This window comes from Zingiber officinale, chromosome 4B, assembly GCF_018446385.1.
Source record: "Zingiber officinale cultivar Zhangliang chromosome 4B, Zo_v1.1, whole genome shotgun sequence".
Lineage (NCBI taxonomy): Eukaryota > Viridiplantae > Streptophyta > Magnoliopsida > Zingiberales > Zingiberaceae > Zingiber > Zingiber officinale.
In genome coordinates this window covers 56108631-56119628 of record NC_055993.1, presented here as the reverse complement: position 1 = coordinate 56119628, position 10998 = coordinate 56108631, and positions in this window count along the sequence as shown.

Sequence of the window (10998 nt, the reverse complement as noted above, 5' to 3'; positions counted from 1 at the left end):
AAATTAAGTTGATGTATGATAATAACGTTTGGGATCTTGTTTCATTGGTTGCAAATGAATATTTATTCATATGGTAATATAGAGAGATATAAGGCTTGTCTTATTGCAAAAGGCTTAACTCAAAGAGAAGATATTGATTATAAGGAGACTTTCTATCTAGTTCAATGAAGGACTCCTTTAGAACTATTATGATACTTTTACATTTTAATCTTGAATTACATTAGAAGATGTAAAAACTATTGCTCAATAGCAACATTAATGAAATAATTTATATGGTGCAACTAGAAAATTCTATGTCTGAAGATGGAAAGCAAATGATTTGCAAACTTAAGAAATTCATCTATGGACTCAAACAAGCTTCTCGTTAATGGTATTACAAATTTCATCAAGTAGTAACTTCTTTTGATTTTAAGGTAAATATGGTGGATGATCGTGTATACCATAAGTTTAGTGGTAGTTGTATGTCGATGACATATTGCTTGCTAGCAATGATAAGGTTCTGATATATGAAACAAAGAAATTTCTATTAAAGAAATTTGAGATGAAAGATCTTGAAGATACCCCTCTTTTATATTAGAAATTTAGATATATCGGGATAGTTCTCAAGGTACACTTGGGCTATCACAGAAGAGTTATGTCGATAAGGTACTTGAGAGATTCGATATGCAAAACAACAAACCAGAACACACCTCTCCTTTTTAGTCTCAAACAATGCCTGAAAAATGACCTTGAAGCTAAAGAAATAAAAAAAAATTCCATATGCTTCGGCAATTGGTAGTCTAATGTTTGGGTAGATATGTGAGTAAATGGATCATTGAATAACATCCCAAAGGGTTATTTGGTATTTACAAAAAATAAAAGACTTCATGCTCATGTATAAGAAATCGACTAGTTAGAGATCCTTGATTATTTAGATTCTAATTTTGTGGGATGCCAAGATAGTCGGAGATTCATATCAAACTATTAATTATTACTTGTTGGATGGGATGTATCTTGGAGAAACTAGTAGCTTCGGTAGGATCGATGCGCCCGGGGGTGGAGTGAATAACGCTCGTAGTTTTTTCACATTTTCGGAAAACACAGAATAAATGCAACGGAAATGAAAGAACAATACTAATACTATTGGTTTTACTTCGCTCGGAGCATGTGACGACTCTTACTCCAAAGTCCGCGATCAAAGATCGTTTTCAGTGGGCAATTCATTAATAATATGGAGAATTACAACGACAAGTACAAGTACAATGGAATTATAGATTAAGTACTATAAGTGAAAATTATATCGGTGACTTAGAGAGTTGGAGTTGCGAGCTTTCGGTCGTCGGAGCAGCGTTACAGCTTCATAGACTTGTATTTGGAGCAGCATAAGAGAGATATCAATAGAATTGATGTTTTAAGTAGCTGGTCGAACCTTCTTTTTATAGCCATGTTGAACCTAATCGATTCACTGATCTCGGATCACCGTTTGTCGACATTGATCAGCCGACCGATCCTCCCTGATCGGTCGACTGATCCTTCTGAATCAGCCCAGCTTCCTGTCCAGATGTTGCCACTTCGGATATGCCTTCGTTCGGTCGACTGATCCAGTCGTTCGGTCGACCAAACCTTCGATGCTCCCCAACTTATCTGGTTCGATCAACCAGGTTCGATCAATTCGCTGTTTATCTACCGTTTGATCGACTAAACTCGAGGTTCGGTCGATTGATCCCTTGGTCGAAACTTCACCGTGAACTGATTTGATCTCTTCTAGGGTTCGGTTGATTGATTTGGACGTTCGGTCAACCGAATAAGGCAAAATTCTAACCTACAAATTGTTAAGTCTTTCTGCAACATAGAGTTAGAATAATAAGCAAAATATAGTATTTTGACAGTCTTTGGACTGTTCGGTTCTGACTTTTGGATTTCCTAGAAATCCTAGATCGAACTGACATTTACTGTTTCCTCTTCGGGGAATGCATCCTCGCCTATTCCTCTCAGGATAATTTACCTTTCACAAGACTTTCACCTAGTGTCCTCGAACCTAGGATTTTACCCGACATCCTTAACCTGCCAAGTCTTTGCCCAATCGATCAGACTTTGTTAACCGCAGCTAGGACTTTCCACCGCTTAGTCTCAACTAGGACTTTGCTTTACCTAAGATCACTTAGGATTTTTTCAACTTGTTAGAACAACAATAACCATTAACTTAGAACTATCAAAACTCGTGTTCGATTGTCTGGTGCTTTTGTACCAACAATCTCTTTTTTATTATAGCAACACAGTTCAAGTTAAGTTAAACAAATAGATAACATGTAAGAACAAGTGAGAATTTAATTTAAAAGGAATTTTTTCACCGTAAGATAATTGTCTAAGTATTGAAACAGAACTTGGAAGAAATTCTTAAGTTTAAGAAACTTGAAACTCCTCCTGAAATATAACACTTTTTTGAAGAAAAATAAATACTTAGCTTTTTCAAAAAAAAAAACTTAGCTAAATGTTTAGTTTTGAAAAGAATTTTTTTAACACAAAAAGCAACTTAGCTTTTCTTTTTTCCTTAAAAAAAACTTAACTAAATGCTTAACTTTGAAAAATACTTAGCTTTAGTTATACATTTTTCTAAAATAAAACTAGGTAAATGCTTAGCTTTTAGAATACTTGTCTTGCGAAAATACTTAGCTTTAGTTATACTTTTGAAATGTCAATTTTGAAAAATATAACTTTGCTTTTTGAACATTCTTAATTACATAACTTCTTACTAACTTAACTTCTTTTACTCCTTTGATATATATCAAAAAAAAGGTTCTAAGTAGAGAGAGAAAGCTGTTAACTAGCACTTAAATTTGAAAAACTTTTTTTTAATCTATTTCAAAAAATTTTGACTTGTTAACTATTCTAAAAAAAATACTTAGCTTAAAAAGAGTTTCTTTGCTAAATACTTATTTTTAAACAGAGTTTTTTGAAAAATATTTAACTAATTACTTAGTTTTTAAAAGAGTTTTCTTTAAAAAATACTTAGCATATCCTTTTAAAAAAAATATATTTTTTTTGAAGATACTAAGCCTAACTCCTTTTACTCTCCCTTGATTAATATCAAAAAAAAAACTTTTCAATTAAGTGCTTGTTAAAAAGAGGAATCCATGTTTTAGACACCACGGAGTTATTGACTTATATAGAGAAGGATATACAGTATAATTACAATAATTCCCCTAGTTATGTTATAATATTCTAACACTCCCCCTCAAGCTGGAGAATATAGATTATGCACCAAGCTTGTTACATATGTAGTCAATTCGGACCTCTCAGTGACTTAGTGAATATATCTGCTAGTTGATCATGTGAGTTGACAAAACTAATAGATATTTCTCCCGATATGACTTTCTCTCTAACAAAGTGACAGCCAACTTCAATACGTTTTGTCCTCTCATGAAAAACTGGGTTCGAGGCAATATGCATGGCGGCCTGGTTGTCACATATAAGTGACATTTGTATAACCTCCCCAAACCTGAGTTCCTGAAGCAACCGTTTTAGCCATATAAGCTCTTGACTAGTTATGGCCATAGCTCGATACTCTGCCTTTGCACTGGATCTTGCTACAACATCCTGCTTTTTGCTTTTCCAAGAAACAAGGTTACCTCCGACAAATATACAAAACTCAGAAGTGGACCATCTATCGGTGGGAGATCCTGCCCAATCTGCATCAGAGTACCCTATGACTCAAGTATGTCCTTTGTCTGCATACAAAAGACCATTTCCTGGTGCACCTCTGATATATCGGAGAATGCGAGTCACAACATTCCAATGTTCTTTGCATTGAGAGTTTTGAAACTGACTTACTACACTTACCGCAAATGAGATATCCGGACGAGTAACAGTAAGGTAGCTTAGTTTCTCTCTGATTTGGCAGGAGCTTGACATTAGGATCCATAGGGTTGTCGATTGTCTTTGAGTTTATCCCGTTTCTTCCAAAATATCCATTGCATACTTTCTTTGGGATATGATGATCCCCTGTTAGACTGTGCTACTTCTATCCCCAAGAAATATTTGAGTTTGCCGAGGTCCTTTATCTGGAAATGTTTAAAAAGATGTTGTTTTATCTACGAAATCCCAAGATGATCACCACCGATGACAATATCATCAATATAAACCACTACGTAGACGCAACCAGTAGACGAGTGACGATAAAAGACAGAATGATCACACCCGAGTCATGCCAAACTATTGAATTACAAGACTAAATTTATCGAACCATGCTCTAGTGATTGTTTACGAGGCCAGAAGACTCTCCCCGAGCAACAAAACACGGAGGTTGCTCCATGTAGACTTCCTTGAGCAGATCACCATGTAAGAATGCATTTTTGATGTCCAACTGATAAACAGGCAATGACAAATCGCAGCAATTGACAGGAATAGGCGTATGGAAAACATCGTGGCAATAGGAGAAAAAGTGTCCCCATAATCCAATCCGAAGATCTGAGTATAGTCTTTAGCTACGAGACGAGCCTTAAGTCTGTCAACTATACCGTCTGGACCAACCTTCACCGTATACATCCATCGACAGCAAACAACTGATTTCCTAGGTGGTAGAGGAACAAGGTCCCAAGTCCCATTACTCTGTAAAGCACAAATTTCATCGAGCATAGCCTGTTTCCATCCTGGATGGGCAAATGCATCACCTGCAGTCTTTGGAAGAGAAACAGACGATAAGGAAGAAAGACAAGAATAATAGTAAGGAGAAAGATGGTGATAACTCAAAGAAACATAGTGAGGAGAAGGATTACGAGTGAAACGCATACCCTTTCAAAATGCAATAGGAATATCAAAGTTAGGAGCAGGGACCGGAGGAAACGACGAAGGACTTGGCTCCAAAGATGTGCCCAAGGTAGTCTCAGGGTCGGTCGGCGACAAAGTAGGACGAGGACGACATTGATAAACCTACAAAGGAGGAGATGAGGCTGGAGATGATAGAGGTGCCTCCGGAGGACAAACGATAGTCACTAGTATAGGTGGAGAGGGAGAAACCTCAAACTGGGAAGCGGGAGGCCCAAAAAATGAAACCGAAACAAAGAATGTGTCATCAGTAGAGATGAAGTACCGACGAAGAGTACGGGAATAACAATTGTACCCCTTTTGAGACCTTGGGTACCCAAGGAAAACACACTTATGAGACCGAGGAGAGAGTTTATCAATGCTAGGATCAATATCATGAGCAAAACATGTAGAACCAAAGACCCGAGGTGGTAAAGGATGAAGAGGATGATGAGGGTAGAGGATATGATGAGGTATTTTATCCTGGAGAGTGGAGGAAGACATGCGATTGATGAGATAACACGCAGTAAGTACGACATCATCCCAAAACTGATGAGAAACATGAGAATGGAGAAGAGTCCGAGTGGTCTCAAGGAAATGACGATTCTTGCATTCTGTAATCCCATTCTGTTGAGGGGTATGAGGGCAAGATGTGCAATGCAGTACACCATGAGATGCCAAGAAGGAACGAAACTGAGTAGAAAGATACTTGCGTGCATTATCACTTTGAAAAGTTCGAAGAGAAATACCAAACTGAGTTTTGATTTCATGAAAAAAAGATTGAAAAATAGAAAATAATTCTGAACGTTCCTTCATTAGATATAATCATGTACAACGGGAAAAATCGTCTATAAAAGTAACAAAATATCGTGATCCCAATGTAGAAGAAACACAACTCAGACCCCAAACATCAGAATGTACCAAACAAAGTGCAAGGAAAAAAAGAACTATGAACATGCTTACCTAACTGACACGACTCACAAGACAAAGACTCTAACTGAGAAAGACTAGGATGTAATTGTTTTAACTTATCAAAATCTGAATGTCCCAACTAAGCATGAATAAGAAGTGGAGATCGCCAACGAACCAACAAGAGAGGGTCATTGCCGATAAAGGCCAAGAGACTCACATCCGAAGCCAATCATCCTCCCCGTCTCCGGTCCTGTATGGAAATAAACGCTTTAGTAAAAAAAATGACACAATCAAGAGACCAAGTAAGTTGATTTATTGACAATAAATTAAAGGAGCTCCGGGAACATAAAGAACATTATGAATGGAAAGAGATGTAAAAGGATTAACAATACCAATACCCTTGGACTGAGTTTGGGAACCATCGTCATGGTGACAATTGGTAAGTAACAGTAGTGAGAGAAGAAAATAGGGATTTATTACCAACGATATGATTGGTGGCTCGAATCAAGAACTCAAGGACCAAGAGCGAGATATGCCAAGAAAGAAATTGCTAGCGTGTGCAATAGTAGCAGTGGAATCATAAGCCCCGACGATCCTCAAACCATTTCTAAGTCATTATAGAAGGTGATGGTGTCGGATCCGGTGTTAACGTGAAGTGGAAGCTGAAGAAGCAACAGACGAACGATATGAGCAACATGAGAGGTCAACCAGCAAACCCAAAGACTTATCAATCGTGTGGCCCGGGCGTGACAACGATCACACCAAGGACGCCCTTTGCCACTCTTGCGAGGCTGAGGTCGTTGTTGTGTCCAGAGACCAAAGCCGACGAGTTAATAGGAACGGAAGAAGCCATCGTCAAGATCTTGGCCGGGACACGGAGGAGAGTCACCCATGTATTGTCCATGGTCGCCTGTAGGGTTGCCCAGGATCCGATCACGAACATGAGAATAATCGTGGGCACCCTATAAAGCCAGGGACAAAAATTTCTTCCGATTTTCAAGCTCTTCAACAGGATTGGCAGAAGGTGGTAGCGACTCATCAAGTCATAAAGAAGGCTATGGATCGAACCCAAGTAAGTTGACATTGAATAATTAATTTGACGGGCACCGAGGATAGTTATAAGATCTTCACACACTTGATAGAGTCGCTGAGAGGTGTTTGTAAAGAGTTGTTGAGCCTGTGTCCAAACAGCTTTGCAGGTTTTGTGAGTACGGAAGACATTCCTAAGAGATGGATGGATGGTGGCTCGGATAATACAACACAACTGAGCGTCAACCTTCTTCCATAAAGGACGATTGACGACTTGAACATCTTCACTTTGAGTGAGATGTGTCTCATAACTTTGTCCAACAAGCCAAAGCTCAATGTGAGATGCCCAAGAGATATAATTTTTATCATCCAACTGCTCGGAAGAGAGGGGTGTAGTGATATGGTTGGTAAAGATTGAGGTATCTGGCTTTAGGGTGCCAGATGTAGCCATTGATTAGTTTGGAAAGAACTGTGAAGAAAGGCTCCTGACTGCTAGAGAAAACAGTGCTGGAGAAGACGAGGGTCGTGGTTGCACCCGAGTCTCCGGTGAACAGGATGTGGCTGAGGAAGCAGGAGAAGTTAGTGGTGTACTCCTGATTCGGCAGTTGGAATAACCTCACGGGTGAGCAACTACGGAAGGTGGCGTGAGGGTTGGTGTCACTGATCCTCGGTGACGGCGGCTGCAGAATAGCGATGGCGTGTCTGCATGCGAAGAACGTCGGAGGAGAAGGCGTAACCCTTCTCGGGGGAGAAAGGAAGAAGTGGTGCGGGAGGCACTGTTCCGTGCCCTTGCAGAAAATCCGCGATGCTGCGTTTTCCTAGTTGTAAGAGACGCCTTGGTTGTACTTCTCGGTGAGTTGGGCAGCGGTGGGGAGGACGGTGTTGACCACTTGCGGGACAAGGGACTCACCAGAGAAGACGCGGATGATACGCTCCATTGGAACAAGGGGAAGAAAATTAGGGTTTTGGTGAACGACACTGTGCGTGCGCGAGAGAGGAACGATGGCGCAAAAAATTAGGGTTTTGGCTCTGCTATCATGTTAAAAAGAGAAAACCGTGTCTTAGACACCACGGAGTTATTATCTTATATAGAGGAGAATATACAACATAATTACAATAATACCCCTAATTATGTTATAATATTCCAACAGTGCTTTAAGTTTGAGGGGATAGTTAAAGTGAATAATTATTATCCTAGAGTCTAAGCATGGAAAGATCAAAGTAAGAAGAGTTTTTATAAAAAAATATTAAAAATGATCATCAACTTTTCTTAGAAGAAATGTCTAATCTTTGGCTACTACCTATTTACCATAAGGTAGTAGGTTCATTTGGTTAGTCAAGTTAAGTTTGATTAGATGTAATTTTAGTTAGATTTAATTTTGTTTAATTTTAGTTAAGTTTGATTAGATTTACTTTTAGTTAGATTTAATTTGGTTTAATTTTAGTTAAGTTTGATTAGATTTACTTTTTGTTACGTTTGATTAGATTTAATTTTAGTTAGATTTAATCTGGGTTAATTTGATTAGGTTTAATTTTAGTTAAGTTGGATTGAGTTTAATTTTAGTTAAGTTTAATTTTAGTTAAGTTTGATTAGGTTTAAATTTTAATTTTAATTAACTAATTTTCATTTTGAAGGGGAGCGTTGGTGCAACGGTAAAGTTGTTGCTTTGTGACCAAAAGGTCATGGGTTCGAATTATGGAAACAACCTTTTGCAAAAAGTAGGTTAAGGCTGCGTACAATGGATCCTTTCTTGGGACCCCACATAGCGGGAGCTTCGTGCACTGGGCTGTCCTTTTTAATTTTCATTTTAAACCTAAATCCATCTCACCCTTTTTCTAGATTGTCAATCATGAAATCTTATAAGTTTTGTGAGATGGTTTAATTTTATCTTCAATTTAGATAAAAATCTAAGGATTGATTTATATTTGAGTTAGACTAAGGTTTAATTGTTAGTTAATTAAACATCCATTTCGATAATTGATTTCCAGACTGTGGCGAGGCACTAGACCTTGGGTATTTGAGCTACAACCACTTCTAGACAAAGCCTTTTAAAGAAATTGTATATTTAATTTTCTTTCTGAGAATCCTTGGTTTAACTAATCAAGTGTCGATCAAGCCTAAATCCTTATCTATACATCCTAATCTAAGCATGAATAAAGAAACCAGTAAATCAAGCACTACACAATTTTATTTGATAAAAATGATCTTTCTATTGGCTCCCCCTAGATTATAGTCTCGATAAGGTCTATCAAGATAGTGAATTTGATCCTTAGGGATCCAATATTGATTAAGTCTAACTTGATTAATCAGGTTATACTTAGGGACCCATGCTTGGACCAATTTTCTATTGGTTCGATTAACTAAGGACAAGTAAGATCCGAGTTCGGATCGATTGCAGACGACTTTTTGTTTTTAAGAATTAGATCAAGGTTATTGGAACTCAAGGTAAACTGTTCCAATGTTTATTTTAGTTCCTTGACTTGACTTTTTCAGATTGAAATTTTCTAACTAAGTTGTTGGATTTGAGTTGAAGTTTCAGCTTGAACAAGCTCGGTTAAGGGACTTAGGTTAGTCACTTTCTTAAGGGTTGTTACCTCCTTTAGGAGTGACTTCACCCAGATGTTGGATTTGGCTAGTTTACATATCAGATAATTTATCAAGTTATGTAACTTATCTACTTAAGGAGAACTTACAGTGTATTTCGCCTTTCAAACGGATATGAATCTGCGGCTCTCCTCGCACTCGACTTTCGATTTGCTCTCCGGTTTGGACTCGACGACTTGTTCTCGCTGGGCAGCGAGAAGCTTGTCTGATTCGAGATCTTCATCGAGTCTTCGATAACGATTCATCCCACGCCGTTGTAGCGCCTTCTTCTAACATTGCTTCTTCGTTTCCTTTTGGTTTGGACAGTTCGCCTTGATATGTCCTTTCTTATTGCAATCATAGCAGGTGACTTCAGACTTGGTTTTCGTGTTCAGGTTTTGACTTGAGTGTTTCATCTTTGATTGAAACACCTTTTTGACCTTGTGTTTTGTGAAACCCTTCTTCTTGTACAGTTTTCGTACCAGGTTCATTAGCTCGGCGGTGATTTCATCGTTGTCTTTTTAGTCCAATTCGCCTTCGGACTCGAGTTCGGTCATATGCTTAGTTTTTAGTTCCCAAGTTTTGCTTGTACCTGCAACCAAAGCAATACTTTTCTTGACCAACAGTGCATTAGTTTGTTCGTGAAGTTCGAATTCGGAAAACAACTCGTCTAATCTAATTAGCGAAAGATTCTTAGAAACTTTGTAAGCATCTACCATGGGTGCCTAGAAAGTGTTCCTTGGAAAGACATTTAACATGTACCTGATGACGTCGCAGTTTCCATTTTTTGTCCGATAGCGTGAAGACCGTTCATAAGATCTTGGATGCGAGCGTATAACTGACTCGTCAATTGACCTTCCTGTATTTTTATATTATATAATTTGTTTATGATTAAGTCTCGTTTAGATACCTTTGTGTCGGAAGTCCCTTAGTACAGTTCAATCAATTTTCCCCATAACTTTTTTGCGCTTGAGAATGGGCCGACTCGGTTCAACTCTTCTTTGGTCAGACCGCATTAGAGAATTGCGTGACCTTTGCATCTGCCTCAATTTTCTTTCTTGTTGGTGCGCCCCACTTATCGTAGGAGATGAGTACTCAATTTTTGTTGGGAAATGTGAATCTGGTTTGGATTATGATCCACATTTTCACTTGGGTCTTGAGATGGTTCTCTATTCTGTCCTTCCAATAATCGAAGTTCTTGTTGGAGAAAAGAGGCGGGCGAGTTTGTGGGCCATTGATAAAAAACCTCGCACATGAAAAAATAACGAATGTCCCAAGACAAGGTCTGATTAACTCGAGTGGTGTTGCATCAACTTTCAGAAACAATAAACTCGATTGAGAAAAATTATCGAGGGATGATAGCACCGATCTGATTCACTCGAAAACCTCAAAAAAAGCCACGAAAAAGTGCTTGCACGGTGATTTCACTGATTCAAAGCGGCCCTGCTCTGATAGGAATGGTAGGATCGCTGCGCTTGAGGGGGGGGGGAATAGCGCTCATGATTTTTTTTACATTTTTGGAAAACACAGAATAAACGCAATGAAATGAAAGGACAATACTAACACTGTGATTTTACTTGGTTTGGAGTGTGATGACTCCTACTCCAAGACCTACGATCAACCATCACTTCGTGGGCAATTCACTAATAATATGAAGAATTACAACGACAAGTACAATGGAATTATAGATT